A 23,552-nucleotide genomic window follows, 5' to 3' on the forward strand; every position below is an offset into this window, starting at 1 on the left:
TTCTGATCTCACCGGCTTATTTATCATATAAATCGTCTCTCACATGCATCAACATAGATTCACATGCATCAACATACATAATGAAACATTTATGGCCCCTGGCGCAATTGTTCTCCCAAGCCAATGAGAGAACTTAAGCTAACCTAATAACGATCTAAGCTTCTCCAAGCAAGATCTTCAAGGTTGTCCTCCTTTGATATTGAATTATTCTCTTTCTTCATAACATTACATTACATAAAAGAAACTCGTTTTACATACGAGGGAGTGAGATGAGAAAAGAAGTTACATTATGAGATTAAAAGAGAGGCATGACACGCAGGTCGTATTTTAAAAACCCAAAACAAAATAAAGGAAAACTAAGGCCACAACCGATCACCACAAGACAATAATAATAAACACATTATTATTATTAATTTTAATTCTTTTAATTAATTAAAACCAAATTAAATTTCGGCGACCGATCACACTACACAGAGTTAGCCGGGGGTCCGTTGCCCGATCAGCGGGACGGGGTTTCCGCTGACCGATCAGCAAATGGTGGTTCTGCTGACCGATCAACGGATGGGGGTAAAGGGGGAAGCGCCCCTGGCCGAAATTTTTAATGAACAATTCATTTGAAATCGACGTCGTTTTTCGCATCAGCACTTGATACTTTAAAGCACAACTCTTGCGCAGTCACAACCCTTATCGCATAACTCTTTGACAACACAACCCTTGTGCCGTCATTAAATGCACCAATTTCAGACCGTCAAACACACCTCGATTGTTGATTCAGTATGATTGATCAACATGTCATTGCTTCACCATACTAATGTCGGATCAAGAAGCAAACGACCATTGATCGCTCAAAGGAAAATAACCATTAAGTGTTTGAATGAATGAAACAGAAACAATATATCATATATATCGTATTTTGCATCAGGATTACTTATATCATATATATAACTTGATCGATCTCAATTGCATAACCTATGGACGATCGATGTATCGCTGCTTCACCATACTAACGTTGGATTCCGAAGCATAGTCAACATCAATCATTCAAATCGTACACACATGATGCCAAATTTAATTACTCGTTTATTCTTTGATTCATTCTGTCTTTTAATCATATTAATACAGAAAATACAGAAAATAAACAGCTATCATATGCATGGTTTCGTAAGTGGCTCTGATACCACTGAAGGAGAAGAGCGATCCATAATGCAGCGGAATTTAAAATTTCTCCTTTAGTGATCCTTACGAATGGGCATGATCAGTGATAGAATTGTTACCTCTTGTGGCGATTGTAACCTTTGATGCAGATCTACGGAGCGATCACGAATGTTGAATGATGACAACGCCTCTACTCAGTCCACACGAACGGATTCCTTCAATCTCAGTGCTAGTTGCTACGAATGAAGGCTTTGAGTGAGAGAGAGAGAGAGAGAGAGAGAGAGAGAGAGAGGGAGAGAGAGAGAGAGAGAAACGAAATTGCAACTGCACAAATGCTTCTACACAAGCTTTCTATTTATAGAACCACTTGTGTGGGTTGCAAGCTAAAAAAAAAAGCCAACTCAAGTGTATGTGGCCCATATCTTATAATATGCCAAAATCACTTAAGCGCGTGGTACCTTACCATATTTCGTATTCTACTTAAGTACACCGTACCTTACGATGTTCTACAATTCACTTAAGTGCACCGTACATTACGGTATTCCTTAGTTACTCTATCTCTCATCAATCCGTCCTTTTGTGTGTGACCCTGTAGGTTTTCCGCGACATTGGCAATTATATTAAATCACGTATTTAACATAATAAACAGTGAGCGGTATCTAGCAACACATCACTGCTACCCATGACACGAAAATGTCATGTGATCTGACAAATCCTTTTGTGATAATACTTATGTGTACAATTACCCTTTTTCCCTTATGTCTATATTGAATGTAAGGCATAGACCGTGTCATTCTTGTCCAGTTCAATATTTGGCCCATAGACATTTATCCTGTTACGCAAGATGGGCAAATTCCATCTAGGTCACTCATGTCCCTTAGCATGCTTTGTGGAGTACCCATCAACTGTCTTTATGGTCATCCAGTTACGGACAACGTTTGATCAACAATAAGGCACTCGACTCTACATCTAGCATCCATAGTGGTTTCAGGTCGAAGGGTGGTATACACCATTATCACCATGAGAATAACTGTAGCACCTCAAATTTGCACCTATCATTGTGCATACCATCTCATATTAGGTCATAGCATATCATAATCCATTGCATAGCATTTGCATTGTCCCCAGTTGCCTCAAGAGCAAGCAAGCAAAGAACTAGGTCAGACTGATCAGGAGATCAGTCAACCAATCAAGCAAAGTTGTTTCTCAAGGAGCAAAAGCCCTAGGGTTTGTCCAACAAGTTCACATGACTTGGGGGACCATTTGAAGTGTTCAAGTCAAGGGTTGAAGCCTCAGAGGTCAGCAGTCAATGCACAGCCAGGCAAAAACCCTAAACAGTCAACAGTCAATCTAAGCAGTGGATGGTGGCCATTCTTGTGGAATTTGGGCACCATGATCAATCATCAAGAGTTCATATGTCTTGGGACATCATTTGAAGTCAAAGTCTCAAGGAACTAGGGTTTGGAATTCATCAGAAGTGCACAGTCAAGTCCAAAACCCTAGAAAGTCAAAGTTGGTCAACTGTGTTTGATTCTTTGGTTCTGATGGATGGAAATGGTTTGAAGGAGCTCATTCATGTCCTAATGGGCCTTATATGTCATGGCAATCAACATCATGGAAGAATTTGAAGCAAATCAGAAAATTTCCCAAAATAGAAACTGGACTTGTAATTTCAACTGCCAAAAATGGAAACTTCTTGATCCTCAACTTGCATCATGATACAAGCTCCAAATGAATTTTTGCCCAACATGAAAGTTGAAGGTCTTGTTCTCCCATTTTCAAAAAGTCCAAGAACTCTCAAATCCCATGTATGGTTGTCAAGATATGATCCAATCATTTTCACAAATTTTTGAACTTCAACTGAGCATATCTCCCAAACCATAAGGCCAAATTGGGTGGGGTTTTTTCCTACAAACCACATTTTTCATCCTCTTTCCAAAAATATAAATTTCATGTTCTAAAACCTTGCCAATCAAAATGGCATTTTTGGACCTATTCCATTAAAATCAAAGTTTGACCAAACTTTGACTTTTTGATTTTTTGACCTTTTCTCCATTTGGCCAATTGGGATCCACTTTATACCATATGTGTGACATGTTCCAAGCATCAAATCATGTTCATGCCACTATTGTATCATCATTTAGGACCAAAGGCAAAATTGGCATATTTTGGTAAATGGAGTCATAAAGCAAAAACAAAGTGAGCAATTCTGAAGCAAGTCAAAAACAGCAAATTTGTTGGTCATAAGCAGCTGGTTTAAGGCCCAAAATCATGCCATTCACACCTCTCTATCCACTTGAGTGCAGCTTAGCATTTTTGGCATTTTTGTTCATTTAGTTAAATTGGGATTAGCATATGTTTAAGTGAGCATAAACAGATAATATAAGTCATTTTTCTGACACTTTGCAACCCTAGAGAGAAGCTGCAGCCATCAATACAAACAGAAATTTCCTTCTCTCAAAAAACCTCTCAATTCTCCAACTGGTTTTTTCTCGGGATTTTTCTCCAAGACCAAACGACTTCTTCTTTGATTCGCCATTTAGGAGCGTACTAAGAGTGATTTGAAGCAAGAGTTCACTGCTGTTGCAGCCAAAATCGTGACTGTCAAGCTCAGCAAACTTCCATAACAGCTGCGGATTGGAGCGGTTTTGTGTACACTGGAGCTTCATCTCTTCATTCTTTCCCACATACAAGCACGGGAGAATACTTGCTTATGCTTTGCAAGGATCAAAACCCGCGATTCCAGCTCTGTGTGATACAAGAGGTTAAAACTCGAGTTCCTACTTTCTTAAATTAATTATATGATAGCTGTAGGTCTTGTAAAGGTGATGAAAATGAGCTTTAAGTCATTAATTTCCATGTTGATTTGGCTGAGTTATGTTGTCTTTAAGATTGACGAGTGATTCTTTTTGCTTCGGTTTGCTTTGTTTGTGAAGAATTAGTTTAAAACACATGTGCATTATGAACAAATGCTGCGAGATCTTTAAGAATATGTGTTGTTTGTTTTGTTTCCATGAAATTTGTTCTTGAGTTCGCATGGAGGTACTGTAGAAATTCCCAGTAAAATGTTGAACATCCCAGACCCTAGCTGCTGCATTGCCCATGTTCTGTTCTGCAATTTGCATGTCTTCTTATTTCATTCGCCATGCTCCATTCATCACACGACACACCTGTTCACAAAGCACACTGTTTCATTTAAGTTGGCCATCAATTACCATTTATTTCACACTGTAGCCATGCCGTTGCAGGTTTGAAGGGTAGTATACCGCGGTACTGTAGGTTTTGTTTTAGGGAACAATTGCTGTTTAGTGCTACTTTTGGTTTTAATTCCTCGTTTTAATTTATTATGCCTTTGCCCACTTATTTGACACTGTCTGAAAGGAATATCATAAGTGGTCGTGGGCCCACTGGTTGGGATACTCAAATCCCATGTAGTAGGAATACTACCAATCCACTGCGCGCATGTTGTTTTTTTGTTTCTTAAAGTTTTAATATTTAATCAGGTGGTTCCCTCATCGTTGCTTGCTGGCGTTTAGAGCATTTTTTTTTAATTGGTCATAAGTGGTGTGCCCTGTAACAACCATTGGTTACTTTTCCTAATTCATTCTCAACTATTACAGTAGCCAGGTGACTAGCAAACAACAGCATGAACCGCTTTTTTCTTGTCTGTTATACTGCCAAACACTGCCATGCATTTATTGCTGTCTTGCCGTGTACCGTGGGTCCTACTTAATGACCAGTACACAGGCCACCAAGTGGAGCGCTGGAACCTTGTGTTCAGCAAGCGCATTGCATTTTCTTTTTTCTTTTTAATAATTTAATAATCATTTGATTCATTTTTATTTGGCAATGTTTTATTTCATTTTGTTTACCCATCTTCTAAAATTCTTAATTCAATCATTTTTGATCCTAAATTCACGAGAATTTCTGCTTGGTTTTCATCTTGATGTCTAGTTTTTAATTTTGATTTTTATTAATTTTTTGGTTGGCTGGATATTAAATGGCTCTAGGGTTTGTGTTATGTGACAAAAAATGATACCCTTGGCCATTTCAATTGTGAAATAATGATGTTGTGCCCAATGACTTTGAGATTTTTTGTGATGAAACTAGACACTCTGACCTTTGTTTCCATATAGACTTTGTGCATTTATCATTTGTGGATTGAGGGTTATGAATTTTTGAAGTCATGTGTTACAATTGTTGCTATACCATGATCATGCATTTTCCATAATTTTGTTCACATGCCTCCTTGCATCCAAATGCCCCCAATTTTTGCATGAATGATCCTTTGTATGTCTATTTCATGTATGAATTTTCTTGGAATTTATCTTGCTGTTTTCCATTTGATTGAGAATTTTCTTCCATGCTTGGTCATTTGTTGACTCTTTGTGCTATGCATTGCCAAATCTTTTGTGAAATTCTCAAATCATATTGTATGTCCATGAAATTTCATATGTGATAACTAGACTCTTTGAGCTTTGCATTGGTGTTAATCTCATTCATTTCTCTTCTGTTTTCAAATTGATATGATTTTTTGAAGTTGACCCATGCTTGTTGACTTTCATTGTGCTTACTTGAAATTAGTTTGACTTCATGATTTTATTTGACTGCCTTCCTCTCATCCAAATGCCATGAAATTTTACATGTATACCATGTTAGATGCTAGGATTGAGTGTGATTTATTTCATGATTTTTGAAAATGTTTGAGTTGACTTTTGATGCAAGTCATTCTGTTGACTTTTGTATGCTTCCCTTTGCCATATTTTGACTTCAAATGTTCATGAAATGATGATGATGCATGATATGATTGTGGGCCCAATTGTGATTGCTTTCTAATTGGTTGACTTTGACTTTGAGTTGACTTTTCATTGCTGCCTTGACCTTTTCTTTCATGTTTGACCCTAGGCTAGTCCTAGTGGTCCTGTGGACTTATGTTGAGTTCATCTGTTTCAGGTTGAGCACAATGCTTCAAAGATCACTCAAACTTGTTTGAATTTGATTTGTTTATCCCATGCTAACCTTTGTTTTGCAGATGGTTTGACTCATAACTTGAGTCTTATGCTTTGCTCAGTTGATCCCCTGTGTTGACTGTTTGCCATTTCTTTTGATTTAAACTTTTGACTTGTTTACTAATAAGTTTGACTTTTTCAGGTACTTTAGTTGCTTAAGTTCTCTGAACTTGCTTGCTTTGCTATTTTAGCATTTGCTTTCGAGGTATAAACCTTTCTTTCTTCATGTAGTCTGGAGACCCGGTCTGTTATTTGACCGGGCAAACTGTCTGAAGTCCTCCTTAAGAGGCAATGCCTGTGTTTGTTTAAAATTGTCCCAAGCAGGAAAAGTCCTCATTTGAGGCAATTGGTGGAAGGTAGGGATAAGCAATCTATCCCCCACTATTCAGTGTGTCCTCTCTCTGCTCCCATTACATGGTTGAAGCATCGAGATAAAAACCCAAGATCTATCGAGTCAATAATGGGGAAAGAGTTCCATCTTTCTGAACTCCCCCACTTTCTATTATGTGATGCTCTCCCTGATTAGGGATAGAAGCAATGAGGCACACCCCTCATCTCCTATTCATCTGCTTCACCTTAGCCTCTCAATGGCAAGGTTAAGAGCACACTTACCCTATTCCAGTTGGCCCTAGTGCCTAACCTTTGATGTTTGAGCCCCCTTGTTGGTGTGTTTATTTTCATGCTATATGTGTTTGTGTTTGCCTGCTTGCTTTGCCTCTCTAGGTTTAGTTTAGGTTTGCCCTTGTGCAATAGGTTTGTGCTTGACTTGCTTCCTGTGCAAGTCAAGTCTGTGTGGCTTAACCCTTGTGTGAGCCATACTTAGAGCTGTTCGGCCGAACTACGGCAACTCTGATTCTCATGTTCAGATGAGATACGTAGGCACGAGACGCGATGTCTTGCCGAGTTTGACTAACCACTAACATCTAATTTCTTTTCTCTCACCCCTGTTGTGATTGAGATATCCCCTTTCTCTTGCCCTAGTTGCAATCGAGACCCTTTGCTTTTTCCTGTGTCTGTTCAGGATAGGTTGGCCCTTGTGCCATTTAGCTAGAAACCTTAACTTAGGGTTGACTTTTGCATGACAACATCTAGGCTCGAGTCGTAGTCTCCCTAGTGTTGTGTCTCCCTCTGTTATCTGGTTAGGCTAGATCCTTGTCCCTGCGTAGGGGAACTACATCGCCCTGATCTTCATACCAGATGAAGTATGTAGGCAGGAGATTGAGCTGATCTCTCCGGGCGCCCTTTTTTCTTTTTGTGTGTGTCGTCTGACCTTTGCTAGGCTCGAGTCCCCGTACTCCTTAGCATTTGCTGTCTGTCTGTTTGTGTGTGCTTGACAGTTATAGGCTGAGTCCCTGACTCCCTATCTATCTGTTGTGTTGTTTTGGTTCGGATGTCAATGTAAGTCCAGTGATTGGCATTTGGGCTCCACGTCTGCCTCTTTGCGTGTGTTTAGGTTCGGATGCTGACATAAGTCCAGCGATTGGCAGTCGGGCTCCACGTTTGCCTGTGTGTGTCTTGTTTGTTTGTTTGCGTGTCAGCCGAGCTACGAATGCTCTGATTCTTCTCTCGTCCGAGAAGATACGTATGCATAGGATGCGACATCCTAGCGAGCATGTTTCGTTTCCCCAGTCCGAACTACTTCGACTCTGATGTCTATGCCTGATAGACTAAGTAGGCCCAGGATGCGACGTCCTGCCGAGTTCAGTTTCAGTCAGTCTCTTTCTATTCTTTCAGCCAGTGCATGTGTGTTTGAGCAGTGTTTAGCAACCAATATTCTTTCCTTTTGTGCGTGGATCCCGTAGAGTACTACGGATGCGTAGGGTGCCTAACACCTTCCCTTCGCATAACCGACTCCCGAACCCATCCTCTTTGGTCGCGAGACCATGTTCTTTCCTAGGTTTACTCTGAGCGTTTCCTTTCCCTCTTTTGGGATAAATAACGCACGGTGGCGGCTCTGTTGTTCTTTCTTTTCCCGCCGGTTTTTCGCGCGATGCGACAATAACTTATGACACTTTGCATAACATTCTATATATTATTCTCATAGAGGGTCAATCCAGTATAAATATTACTCTTAATATTCATACCAATGTTTAAGACTTGATAACTCCTTATCCATGATCCATGAGATGTGATCATTAGTCTATATACCTAATAGTCTTAATGCTTTAATGTTATCCCACTTCACAATAAAGCTCGACTACGGATACTTTAAGAATAATGTCCTTATGTTTAATGTGATCTCATGATTAAGTCACACTTGATACATTAAATGGACTAGCTATTCTAGGGACTTTATTAGACAAACATAATAAAGAAAAAGCCTTTTATTATTAATAAATAATTTGATACAAGTACCAAAAGTATTGGCTTCTAGGGCTTACACCAACAGTGACACTCTATCTAAAATGGAAAATAAAAGTTTTTGCAAGTGTGTGCATGATATCAAAGTTCCCCATGTTTACTCTTAAAACATCAAGAAACTTGTATTAATGAAAGATCTGAAGTTAGTTAGCTTAAAATCTCATAATTGTCATGTCTTGATGCAACAAGTGGATATCCGTGACATCCTTCCAAAAAATGTAAGAGTAATTATAACCAGATTGTGCTTATTCTTCAATGCTATAAGTATTAAAGTTCTTGATTTCAAAAACTTATATGAATTAGCAGATGAGGCTATAATAATATTGTGTCAATTGAAGATGTATTTTCCTCCATCATTTTTTGACATTATGGTTCACTTACTTATAAATCTAGTCAGAGAAATCAGACATTGTGGTCCATTTTATTTAAGGTGGATGTATCCTATAGATTTATACATTAATTTACTTAAAGGATATATGAAGAATCATCACCGACCTAATGCTTCGATCGTTGAAAGGTACATCACATAAAAATCTCTTGAGTTTTGTTTAAAACTATTTATCGGAAACAAAGTCTATTGGAATTCCAAAGTCTCGTCATGTTGACAGATTTGAAGGTAGAGGTACTCAAGGTTTAAATGTTAAGTCAATGGTTCAGGATGTAGTACTTCAAGCACATTTCTATATATTGAATAATCTTAGTGTAGTTGAACCCTACAAAGCTACTAAAAAAAGTTATGCAGAAGAAATATCCCCGAATGAATGACAAGTTGTTGTTCACATGACATAATAAGGAATTAATAAGTTGGTTTCATATGAGGATTTCTAATGATGATTTTGCATCTGAGACAATTAAATGGTTATCGTACATGCCAAAATTTATTGTGATAACTTAGACGACAAAGGCCACTTATAATTATTCCTTTTATACATAAGCCGTGAAGAATATTCCCCACGGCTTATCTATTTTGGCTCCTAAAACTGCCGATGAACTTATTTAGACATGCTTTGTAAATGGTTATATATATTTTAAAGACACCTACAATTGTATGAGGAGGGATCACATTTAGCCTTCTTGGACAAAGTTCATCTGGCATACATGCATACCTCCTGATAAATCATTAGTGACTTTGAAACTAATGCATAATATTATTTCAAAATATAATAACTTATTTTAAGGGAGAATTCATTTGTTTTTGAGGTGTTCTCTCTACAATTTTAATATGGAAATTGCATACCACTTACTTTTTAGATGTAGGTACACCTTACTTTTCTATCAAGTGAATGAAGAAATTGTTTGGCCTGAACGTTGATAGAACTAGTTATGAAAGCTTATTAAAACTTGTTATTAGAAGTTTGAGCTTTAAAATTCATAATATGATCATGAACCTATCACAATAGCTATTTAGAAAACTTGACATACAAAAAATGATATCAGATTTCAAAATGATAAAATTGACTTTGATATAGACATTCTTTAATGTTAAATAATTGGTCTATGTGGAATCTACTTCTTTCAAGGGTCACATGTATTATTTAATTCATTTATAATTATTAAATGATTTGACAAAAATTACCGACCTCCTCCCGTACCTAAAATCATACAAGTCAATTAGTGATTTCCTAGTCCTAATTGGATTAAGTGCAACACATATGGAGTTTTAAGAAGAAATCATGGAATATAAACATGTGGTTACACATTTAGGGATAATTTATGAACATCATTATGAAATTTCTCTCGGAGTTTGCGCCTCCTTTAATGTTGGACTGAGTGAAATCATGTTTGATATCGAGTATGCTAACAAGAAGAATTTGATTCCTTTTTGTGCTTGAAACTTACTCAAGGTTGGTCATTCGTGCATTTTCTAAAGTGAATATTGTCCCTTGGAATACTTTAATTAAATGAAAGAATATTTTACGCAATATATTTCCTTTAGATTTTAGATATGTCACATTTTCAGAGAGATGCACGTAAAGATAGATTGATCAATGTCAGTTTTTTTGTTAATTATGATACTTGGTAGGATTCATTTTCTATTTGTGATTTTGAATATTTTTTTCATGGATATGTTGGACATATCCAACTATTTTTTGCTAGTTGTTTGACGGGTTAGGTTTATGCCCCTCATCCTTTTTGTTTTGTATTTTTTATTCAATAATTTATCTTTATTAAAAAAAGAAAATGTATTATTTAGTGCTACATTATTATTTTACAATGATTCTCGAGAAAGTTTGAAAAAAGTATAGTCTAATGTTTAAGATCAAAATTGAAGGTATAACATAGTTCATAAAAAATAGATACCCATCATCATTGTGTTATTTATTAGGAAAAATTGAAATAAACAAATAAACACTTTTAAATAAAAGGAAAAATGCCTCAAAACCATATGTTGGATTGGAAATCTATTACCACCCTACGACGCTTGTTAAATCATCAGCCATACGACGCTTGTTAAATCATCATTCATTAAAGATGTAGTTGAATCAAAAAAGACTATGGTTGAGAAAGTTGTTCTATCCAAAGGGTGTGTTCGCCAACTCATTATTGAAATTAAGGTTCAAGAATTATTTGTACTTTATTAATTTAGTTGAAAAAAATTCAAGATCAAAAAGAGTAGCAAGGTTTGGTGGATTGTTGAATTGACATTTACATCGATTTTAAGGCAATATGAAGATATGTTATCTATTCCTTAAAATTTGTTGTGTATTCCTTAAATCTGAATCAATCTTCATTCGATTGTCAAACAAATAACTTAAACATATTGCTAAATAAAAGCAATAAAATAGAACTGAATCTTCTCCAAAGATTCATTAAAAACGCATTAGTTTGTCGCCTGTTGAGCAAGGCCCGAATGCCATACCAACATGCTGGAGCATTGCGCCCAACATGTGTCTCCTATACAACTTAAGTAAGCTAGATCAATCTTGAACACTTGGACACTTCTCCATGTTATTATTTTTCTAAATGCAACCAATCAAAAGGAACTACAATCTCCCCATTTGCCAAATTATGGCAAAACAACTCTTTAAAATAAATAACACTTCTTCCATCAGAACAAGTGACAGTCTCTAGAGAAAACAATTGGCATCATCAACCACCTTCCAATTATCATAGTTAAGCTCAGCAGTAAAAAGTCAGAGGCATCATTATTCAGATGGTTACACATAATCCATTCAATTTCTCTAAACCAAATATACAATCATGCAATCATTCACAGACTTAGTCATACATGAATCTAGTTAGCTCATAGTTAGTAGCATACATTCCTACTAACTAACATATATCAACATGCAATCATTCACATACTTAGTCACGCACATACAAGAAGTTAGTAGTTGATATCATAATATGCAAGGAATATATATATATATATATATATATATATATATATATATATATATATATATATTTTAACAGATACAAGGGCCAACTATCTTGCCTGATCCTCCAACATGGAGCACAACATCAATACTTACCAGAGATGGTTAGTACTAAACAAACACATGTGTTATTTAAGCTCTTAGTAACACTAATACTCCCTTTTCTGGCATAATTTGGCAAATGGTTAGTATCAAATAGCAACTATATGTTAGTCATTTAAAGGTTAGTATGTTAGCATATACACAACCAATATAATAAATACTACTGAAGATAACATCATAGAAGTACATCCTAATTATTAAACCTTAGGAATTACAGTGCAAGTAGTGAAAAGATGATAGTTATTACAACACCAGAAACAACTAGCCAAAACAAATAAATTCCCAATAAACAGCTGAAACAACCATTCCCTTGACCTACCATATGTCTGGCACATCCTGGAAGACATCCTCCCTTCAAGGTATATCATTCTTCATAATTTTCCTCTTCCTCATGTCCTGAATCTTCTTATTCACCTTTAGTGTCTTCATCCACCTACTTCACATTATGAACTAGTTTGACCGGCTCATCAACATGCTTCTTTCAATTTTCCAGATTCAACGATACAAGTTTGTAGAGCATTTGATAACCCCACTAGCTCATACAACACAACATTTTTGGTGACTTTGGAAAAAACATATTACCCTTAATTAGCATTTTGACCTAAGCTTTTAGTTGGATCAATGTATGGGACATAAGACCCCTGAAATAGTCTATAGTCAAAAGTTAAAGAAGCAAGTTTCTTGATCTTTTCATCCACAGGTTTCATGATGTTTGGATTTTTTTTTCAAAATAATTCATGTGATTTAGAAGGGGAAGGCAATATGAAGCTTGATAGAATAAGAGTTTGCATGCTTCATGATTTGGTTGAAGACATACTCCCCAAAGTTAATTTTGACCTTGGTCCCAATTTAATAAATCAATTTTGCCAAGCCAGAAAATATTGTTGAGCTATGGTTGGTGGGAGCCCAATTGTAGGTACCGAAGGTTCAAGAAACACAAGAAAAGGGGTTTGAATTGGGTTTTTATATTAAAACTTTTTCTCACCCAATAACACATACAACAAATAATCAACAAAGATAAAGGACACAAATATTTTTATCCTGGTTCGCTGTTAATTAAGTTACGTCCAGTCCACCCTCCATAGTGATTTTGCCTTTAAAAAGGACTTAATCCACTAATCAAATAATTGATTACAAACTCAAAGACAGCTTATCTAAGACTTCTTGAGAATCATAAATATACCCTAGTCTCTCAAGGAAATTATTCAAAGGTTAATAAAACAAGATTGTAAGTTACTTCTAAAAGTAAGCAGATACACAAGTTAAAATCAAAGATTACACTTAATAAAAATATTCAAGAAAGTGTTCTAAATGAATGAACGTGATAGTTTTCTTAGTGTGAGAAAAATTATTTTTCTTTCTAGCGTACGAGCGTTTTGCAAAGTTTTGCAATGTTATGACCTTTCCAAACTTCCAAGACCTCTTTATATAGAAGAAGAATGGATCACTGGAGGGTGAAGTTGGAATATCCTAAATATAATAGTTGTATGAAGGTCACTTGTTTCTATAACAGTAGAGTGGCGGTTTCAACAGATAGTGGGTGAGGATGAGATGTCAAGAACGATGTTGGTTGAATAGTACATTCCTTTTCCTGATCTTCATGGCAGTCGAAAGGATATTTGCTTTTGTACTGATTTTACATGCCACATGTTCTTCTTTTCAGACATTGAATCTAGGTCATTAAATTCTAGTTAGAGGCTTCATATTAAATTTGATAAGGCTTGAGTAGAGTTTAGAGTTTTTCTTCATAATATGGTGAAATGAGACTTCAGAGTCTATGGAGTTCAGAGTCCTGAGACATCAGAGGCTTGAAACATCAGAGTCTATATCAGAGTCATTATAGAGGAATTCTTTGCATTAGCGTTGACTTGGTAATCTAGATTCTTGACTTTTATTTAAACACACCTTTGACTATTCCTTTGGTTCAGAGTGCCTCTTCAGTTAAGAGTCTGGCTTGACCATACTTGACTTCTTCTGAGTGTGGTTCGCTTAGAGTTGACTTCTTCATAATCATAATTTTTTCTATGATCTATTAACTTAAAAAATAATTAGAGTACAAAATTGTTATCTATACATATTAAACTTTGTTATCATTAAAAATCAAGAATAGTTGCAAAAGCAAACTTACTCTAACAAACATCACTCCTGTTATGCATAGAAAACTTCACACTTGACTTAATAGTAGATATAAGTTCTTTTCTAGGAAATTAGTTAAGTTGATTTACAATGTTGACTTCGACAATTGTGTCCAATGTGGGAACTTCATCAGTTTCAACCAACTTGCTTCTACTTAAGTAGTCATTGATGAATTCTAGGGAGAACATCACACAACACCCTCTAACATATACTATCCCAAATTCTTCACTCCCTTCCTTATTACACTCAAGAGAGAGATTGATAGTAAATTCCATAACCAATTTTTCATAGCATGGCCCAATATCTGACTCTACTTTAATTAGACAGGATTCCTTGAGCAACTTCAGAAGTTCATAAATCTAAGAGCATCCTTTCTTATTTCCCTTTCAAGGGCATCCCTTTTCTGACACATTTACTTTTACTTTTTAACATTTCCTTCAGAATGGAAGGACACATTTTCAAAAGGAGAAGTAGGTACATTTGCAGGTGTAAGACCCTAATTTTGTCCCTAAGATCCCTCATGGCATCATAACATTGCATTTGCATTGCCTCAAGGGTCATTGGCATCTTGGTTCCCTTTGCCTTTGGGTAGGATCTCTTGTGAGTGGTTTGAGATCACCAAGCATGCTTGAATTGTATATCATTGCTTTTCTCATTTTGTTTACTAACCAAAAGCACAAAAATATGTCACTAACATCTCTGGTTTGCAGCTTGAGCAATCACAAGGTCAAAAACTTCAAGGAGATCCTTGGTACAAAGATATGGTCAGGAGAAGATGATAGCAAGAATGGTAATGGTTCCCAAAGCTCTCATCCATCAAGTATGCCTCCCTAGCATCTCAATTCATCATTTTGATCAAAGCAAGTCAAAGGGTTTGAGATTTATCCCCCCAAGGAAACCCTAATTCATCTGTGCACCACAATGCCTTGCTCTTGAAGCAACCTCAACCCATGATCAAATACAGTCAAGGGAAGTTCTTTAATTCTTAATTTCATGCATATTTGAACTTATTTGAGTGTCCTCAATCATCAATTCATCAAGATATGAGTCATGGCCTTGAGAAGTTGATCAGTCAATTCATCTGACTATTTTGAAATGCACTGAGACCTAACTTTCTATGTGTTGGTCAAATGGAGATGGTTCCAAAATAAAAGATGTTCTTAAGGACAATATTAACAACTTTCATGTTCATAAAAAAATTATTTGAAGCTTGGAAGGTCATCTCCCATTCCAATACATTATAGGTCATTTTGACTGAAACCCTAATTGTGGGTCAACTTCCTAAGGACATAACTCATTCATTTTTTATGATTTTGAGGTGGGATCAAATGAATTGGAAAGCTTAAGATGTCTAATTCAAATGTTATGTTGGACAAAATTTCAAAATCTCAAAGGAAATACATGTGATAATGCAAGATATTATAGGTCCTTTTGGGTCAAATGCATTAAAAGGCAAAAAAGTCCAACTTCAAGTGCCCATAACTCTTTCATCAAAAATCCAAATGATGCAAAATTTAAGTCCATTTTGATTGTCTTGAAAATATATACAACTTTTATGTTGGAGGTGTTTTCATCATCAAAACATAGGGGCTTGAACATTGGCCAAATTTAGAAACTTTGCCTTTACATGTTTTGCACCTTGCACTTTAAACTCCAATTTCACCAATTTCCACACTTCAAATGGATTTTTTCCCAATATAAAAATTGTTCCTTACATCAAAACCTTTCCAACCATTACTCACATGCCTATGTTTGGATTTTCCAAATGGGACTTTCGAAGGAGGGAACATTTAGGTCCAAATATGGAATTCACATGAAATCTTGATACACAAGCAAATGCCATTCAAATTACATGTCCAATTCAATTTGGTTTGTGTTCAGCATTCATTTAAATCAGCTTTTGGGGCTCACATGCGCCTGTACAGGCCCATGCATGGAGGACCCAATTCTCATGCACACGAGTATTGCCTTGCATTGCTTCAAGCTCAGCTATAAATACATGCTCCTCTTCATTCAATTCTCAACCTAATGGCGCCTAAAATGCTGCACAACTGAATCCATAACCATTACCAAAGAAGCTATTTCACTTTTATTCAAAATTTTCAGATCCAAAATTCAACTACATTTGGTTGAATCCTTGGATCTAGAGCTTCTAAACTTTCATCCTCCAGCTCATTGATCTTCTGTTTTGGCAAAGCAAGCAAGGAATCAAGCTCAAATCTCCAGAATTCAAGTTTGTTCTCCAACTGGTATTTTCTTCGAAACTCATCATATATTGATCCATTTGCCTGGCCAAAGTGTTTTCTGAAGTCCTCACTTGAGAGGCAAGCTAGTGGTAGCTTCAATTTTGTTTTTCTTTGATCTGCATTTTTCATACCTGAATCTTCCACCTCAGATTTCTTAACCTATAGGAATCTTGAGTGTGATTCAAGATTATAGGGGTGATGTACATCACCCCAGCTTCATTTTGGTGTAAGGATCGTGCAAAATGGTGAAGGTTTGAAAACCTGCAAATCTGGCCGGAATTTGGAAGCTCACCAGAGAAGAAGGTGGCTCCGGTGGCCGCCCATTGCCAGTTTGAATCTGGATCGTTGGATCTCATTTCCAAATTCAATCCCAACCTTTAGATGTTATGACTTTTGCTTAATCAGCGTGTGGTTGCATTGACCTAGACTCACCATGAGTGCGCGCTTCAGGACCATCAGATTGGCCACGTCAATTAATGAATGTGATCCAACGCTTCTTGATTTTCCACTTTTTTTAATTTCTGATTTTATTTTCTTTATTTCCTTTTATTTCAAAAATTCATATCTCTCTCATTTTTAATCCAAAAATTATGGGACCAATTGCATTAGTCTCCAAATAATTTCTAGTTTCTTAAAATGATTTTTAATTTTTTTTATTTTGTCATTTGATATTTTTTGTGAATTTTCTCTTTTCTGGTTATTTTTAATTCATTTTAAATAGTTTTTTATATTCAAAAAATACAAAAATTATTTTCCTAACCTATTTGAATGATGATGGATCTATGAAAAATATTCTCATCAATTTTTTAATTGATTAGAGATTTATTTGAGATTTTAGTTCAATTAGGTTATTTTTATTCATTTTTAATTGATTAAAAATAGTTTCTGATTTTTAAAAATGCTGAAATTTTTTGTCAAACTTTTGTTTGACCTTGTTGAACTTGGGATAAATTACTTGGACCTTTCAAGGTTGATTTGAAGTAATTTTGAAGTTTGACCTTTCTTTTATTTTTTAATTCAAGTTTATTTTAATATTAAAAATGCCAAAAATATTATGCTTATTGTTTGATCTCCAATCTCCATCTCATTTCTGATTTCTTTTTGTTGGACTTTGACTTTCAATGTCATTTAGTCAATACATATGGATTGGTACATCTTATTTCACTTTATGCATTTTGATCTTTCCATTTTCATTATCCTTCCTTCATCTTCTTCTTCTTCTTCTTCTTCTTTCTTTTTGATCAATGAGTTGAAGGTTGATTTGATTAGGGAGACTTAATCTTCCTTGATTCAAATCTAATTCATCTTGATCAATTGATCAAGTGAATGGCTTTGCATTAAGGATAGGTTGTTTTCTAAATCATGCAAAAGGCTTAAACCAATACAAGATCAATTCTCTTTTCCTTTTTGGCATGGCAAGTTGTTGGAACTTGGTTCACTAATCAAGACTTCTAACTTGTGTTGTTGCCTACATTATTATTGACCGGCCTCAGATAGTTGTGACTTCTACATAAGTCCAATTACGATTGCTTAACATAGCGCTAAATTTGCCTTATGGCACACTAACTACTAACACTAACCATTAACCATTAACATTTACTTTTTGCTCTTTACTTTTATGCAATTTACTATTCTTGCACATATTATCCATTTGCTTTTCCCTTTGCTCACTTGAGCACATGTTTATGTTAATGCCATTTGCCTTTTGCTCACTTGAGCACATAATTGTGTATATACTATTGTGCTTGTGTTTTTGTTTTGTTTGTTGTGGACCAAATGCAAAGAATTGGACAAAATGGACTTAGATCTTAGGAATTTCCCTATGCAAATTTGGAGTCAAAGAGCAACTAGGCATTGGGCCTTTAGAGTGCTATAAAAGTCAAAGAGTAACTAGGAATTGAGCCTTTAGAATGCTTAATATTGAAGATGGCATTGAAAGGACCAATCTCTAAACTCACTCTTGTCCATTCTTGATTTACTTCATGGAACTTTTGATGTGTGTGTTCTTGTGCTAGGGGTTCCCACTTGAGCTCAATTGGAGGACCATTGCCATGTTCATCCAAAGTGAAAGACACAAGATACATTGAGGATCTCTTAAGAGGCTTGTTTGATGATTGCTTATGCTTTATGTGATTGCTTATTCCAAAGGATGGGAGCTACTTGGATCATCAATATGATCTCAAGAGAGGAACTCCATTGTGGTTTTGATTCTTCATCCCTCATCTTTTTGCTTTACTTAGGACCTTAGCCATTCTTCTTATTCTCCCCACTCTAACCCAAGCCAAGACTTTTTGTGCAAACATTCAACCATTGTTTTCAAACATTAGAAACCTAAGCCTTATGCTTTTGATTTTCAAACCTTCTTTTCATAACACTTATTTTGAATTGAATCTTTAAGTCAACTTTGACCATTTGTGTATATACTTCTAATTGGTAAATATAACCCACTCAAATGTCCTTTTGTGGTTCCAATGTCCACTTCCTTAATCAAATTTTTCATAACCTTCAGCTATTAGGTTTGAGTTATCCTTGTGGTAGATGTCATACTCACCTATATCCTTAGTGATGGACAATGAGTCTTCCATGTTTATTATAGGGTTAACCCCTCACTAGCATGTTGAAGCTATCCTCACATGGTGGATTTGTGGTTTGGTTGAGTTTTCTCCCTTTGATAACAAAAGACCTTAAGGTTTTTGGACCAATCAATTCACCAACTTGTTTTGAGATTTTTACCCCGAACTACGAGGTTTTGATCCTAATCTTTTTATAAGATGGTACGTAGGCAATGGGTTTATCCATCCAAACACAAAATGTAAATAAACTTGTACATTCTCTTCTCATCTCTTCAATCATGTTTGCACAAATAAACTTTCACAAAACAACAACCTTGCAACAAGTATGAAAAGGGCTCCCTAGGAGTACCTAGGATGTTTTGGGTGCCTAACACCTTCCCATTACATAACCAACCCCCTTACCCAGATCTCTGTTTCTCTTTTACTAGTTTTTGTTAAAACTTTTAGGTTTTTGTTCGCTTTCTAACCATTCCTTTGGATAAATAGAAGTGCGGTGGCGACTCGACTTGTATGATTTACCTTGGATTTAGTCAATATCCCTAATGGTAACGAATACCCCGCTACAGCAGGAATGTTATTTCCATCAACCTTCTTCCGGGTTGAGGTCATGATGTCCAAGAAATTAATGTAATCATCATACTCAGAGTCACTAGATAACACTTGTTTTCTCTTGAGAGTTTTCTATTGGAACAAGATTGTTCATATCCCTTAGGTTTTAAAGATAACAAAGTACTTAAAGAACAAATTGGCATACTAATATATGTTCAAGTGTGTAGGATTACAAACATATAATTAATCCTGATTGTAAGCATATGTGAAGAAGTAGTATCAGTCTGATTCTGATTGATCAGAATTTGATGACTCTGAATGAGTTCATCAGCCTCTGATGGTTTAGACTCTTGTCTCATGCTTCAGACTCTTGTGACAACTCATACTCTAATTTTATGAAGAGCCTCTGATCCGTACACTGTGCTAAAGCAGACTTGTCTTGTGACGGCCCCTGATTTCTGAAAATAGTCAATTAGGGTCATGGAATGGTGATGTGACCTCTTCAGTCTGTTCTACCTTTTGGTAGATACCTAGTACTTCAAAAGGTGTTGTGAACTATTGATAACGTGAAACTATACCATTTATTTTACTCAATTCTCATGCATTTTAGTATGACTTTGTGTATGTTTTATTGTATTATGCCGGTGTTGGTGCCTTATTTCAGGTATTTGTTGATGCAAAACTCATGTGTGAGAAAGAAGTAAAGAAAAGAGAAGAAACAAAGAAAAAGGGAAGAAAAGAAGAAAATGCTGAAAATGCAAGTTCTGGGCTTGTGGCATTCGCCACGCCCCTTGCCACGTCACTTCAGAGTTTGAGTACCATGGAATTCGCCATGGCCCTATGGCGTTCGCCACGGACACGCAGTGCTGTTTTCCAGCAACTGCATAGAACATGGTCAAGAAGCTCCCTATTTCCTCTCCACCACTTCCACACAAATTTAGGGAAGTTCATCCCTACTTGAACAATATAAAAAGGTTGAAACAGAAGAAAAATGGATCCAAGTTTTTCATTGTGTAATTTGATTTTTAGTTTTAAGCAGAAACACTCTAAATAGTGATAGTTCTTCCACATCGGGAGGCTATTGCACCATTGTTTTTAATTTTACAAGTTGCTTGGATCAAGCTGCCGACATCATTGTAATTTTCCAGTTATTATTTGTACTTGAAGAATACTTTGAAGGTTAATCCAATTGTTATTATTCATCAGGTTTCTTTTAATTGCTTAATTCTCTACTTTCCGCTTTAATTTCCAATTCTGAATTTTGATTATGTTTATGTTTAAAAGTTACATCTGTATGATTACGTTTAAAATCATGTCCGGCTAAACCTTTCGACATCGATATGTAAGGATCGTCGATCCGATGGGATTCGGTAATAATTAATGATAATTTTTATGAGTTATTTTTCTGGATATGGTTTTCAATTCTAATTTCAAAAGGTTTTTACACGAGAGTGAAAAGTCAATAAGGTTATAAATCAACAGAGTGAGAGTTTGAGATTTTAACTGGAGAGTGGTTTCTAGGCATTAATCATAAACGCAACGAGAGCGCTTTAGGATTAATTAGAATTTAACAATTTCCAAAAATTACATTTAATTCAAGTGGGTGAGCGAGAGGAAAACATTTTGGTTTAAGAGTATAGCCCGAACCAAGAACACGAGAGTGTGAGAAAAAGTCTTTTAATTTGATATTTTCTACTGAAAAGTGATTTACCTTATTTTAAAGTTAATTTTTTACCGAATCCTTGAAGAATGACGTGATTTACATACCGATGCCTCTTAATTGAATATTTTAATTATATTATTATTTTCGGTTAAATTTTATTTCCCAATCTCTCTTAATCCATCTAAGAAAAACAAAGTAATCATTAGCCTTATCTTTACATAGTAACTTTAGATAACGATAGTTTGATTTTTGGTCATTTGGGTTCAATATCTTTTTAAAACTACACGATACGACTGTGCACTTGCAGTTAGCCATTTCGATAGGCATACTAAGTCGTGATCAAGTTTTTGGTGCCATTTCCGGGGACCAATTAAGTCAATATCATAACTCCACTGTTGCACGGTATAGACTAAGGCAACTATTTTCCTTTTTATTTGTTTCGGTTGCATGCCAAACACTCGCTCACAAGAAGACGAGTTAGAACAACCGATAAACGAAGTCAAGCGTTATATTAGACTAAGACGCCGACTTAAACAATTCTGTTTAAAGTACAACCTTCATGATTCTAATATACCCGAACCAGATATGGACGCCCCCGCTAACTGCCCTTTAAGGGACTATGCTGCCCCATCTCAGGATGAACCACACAACAACATTGCTGCCCCTGCCATCGACCAAAATGATTTCGAGTTGAAACCTTCTTTGTTACAGGTTGTACAACAAAACCAATTCTCTGGCAGTCCTACAGACGACCCAAATCTCCATCTTTCAGTATTTGTATAATATGCAGATACGGTAAAAGTTAATGGTGTTAATTCCGAAGCAATACGATTAAGTCTTTTTCCCTTTTTTAAGAGACAGAGCTAGAGCGTGGTTGTAGTCTTTACTGTCTAATTCCATAACTACATGGGACGAATTAAAGAAGGTCTTCTTAGCTAGATATTTCCCACCTAGTAAAACAAATATTCTAAGAAGCCAAATCAACGAATTTAGGCAAAAAGATAACAAATCACTTTTTGAAGCGTGGGAGAGATATAAGGATATGCTAAGAATTTGCCCGCACCATGGGCTTGAACCATGGCTTATTATCCACACCTTCTATCGTGGTCTCTCCTATAACACCAAATTAAACTTAGACGCTGTAGTTGGCGGCACTATAATGGACAAACCATATGAAGAGGCTTATCAACTCATTGAAATATTGGGGACGGGAGCACAGTTCTATAGAGAAACCTCAACCAAAAGGAGGTATGTACAAAGTCAGTGGCATAGATCACGTCAATGCTAAGGTAGATGCCCTAACTCAAAATATTGAAAGTTTAACCATAACTCTCGCGGCCACCGTGGTTGTCGTAGCTCCAAGCTGCGATATATGTGGAGTACCTGGACACAAAGTTTCTGAATGCCAATTACTAGTAGGCATCGCACCTGACCACTTAAACTATGCTCAAGGAAACCCGTACTCCAATACTTACAACCCAGGTTGGAAAAACCATCCTAACTTCTCTTATAAGAATAATAACGCCTTGTATGCTCCAAATCAACCACCTCCTGGTTACCAGAAGCCAACTCAGAGCGCACCTCAAGCCGCTCCTCAAACGCCTAGAAAATCTAATATCGAGTAAATGATAGAAAACTTTGTTGCATATCAAACGCAACAAAATAAGGAGTTAATGAACCAGAACATCCATATCTCATGATTAGTGAAACAATTAGCAACTAAAGTAGATGCTTTGGCTACTAATTACAAAATGTTGGAAACTCAAATTTCTCAAGTAGCCCAGCAACAGGAAACTACCGCAGCTCCAGCTAGAACTTTCCCGGGTCAACCTCAACCTAACCCGAAAGGTCAAGCTAATGCTATCACATTGCGGAGTGGGACGGAGTTAGACGAACCAGTTGATCCCATAACACAAATTCCGCCGATGACTCAGAAGAATGGCCAACCTCATAAACCAGAGGAAAAAGATGAAACCAAAGAGGAAGTTGAGAAGGCGAGACGATACGTGCCTCCACCACCATATAAACCACCATTCCTTACCCTCAAAGACTAGCTAAGTCCAAAACTGAAGGGCAATTCAGAAAGTTCGTCGAACTCTTGAAATAGCTTAATATTACTATCCCCTTCACCGAAGCTATTACATAGATGCCCTCATATTCCAAGTTCCTAAGAGAAATCTAATTTAACAATAAGAAACTTGAGGATGATGAGACAGTGACACTTAACACAGAGTGTAGTGCGATCATCCAGAATAACATGCCACCTAAACTAAAAGATCCTGGCAGTTTTTCCATACCCTGTGTGATAGGGAAGTTTGTAATAGACATAGCCCTCTGCGATTTAGGAGATAGTGTGAGTTTGATGCCCTTTTCCATCT

At 36.2% G+C, this 23,552-nt stretch overlaps 1 non-coding gene across 1 annotated transcript; it reads right to left on the reverse strand.

Moving 5' to 3' along the window:
• Positions 1 to 22,138: 22,138 nt before the first annotated feature.
• Positions 22,139 to 22,245, reverse strand: LOC127133973 (small nucleolar RNA R71). Its single transcript, XR_007807761.1, has one exon. It is a non-coding gene; the product is annotated as a small nucleolar RNA R71 (small nucleolar RNA).
• Between the last annotated feature and the right edge of the window lie 1,307 nt (positions 22,246 to 23,552).

The sequence above is a fragment of the Lathyrus oleraceus genome, chromosome 3 (assembly GCF_024323335.1).
Source record: "Lathyrus oleraceus cultivar Zhongwan6 chromosome 3, CAAS_Psat_ZW6_1.0, whole genome shotgun sequence".
In the NCBI taxonomy this organism is placed as follows: domain Eukaryota; kingdom Viridiplantae; phylum Streptophyta; class Magnoliopsida; order Fabales; family Fabaceae; genus Lathyrus; species Lathyrus oleraceus.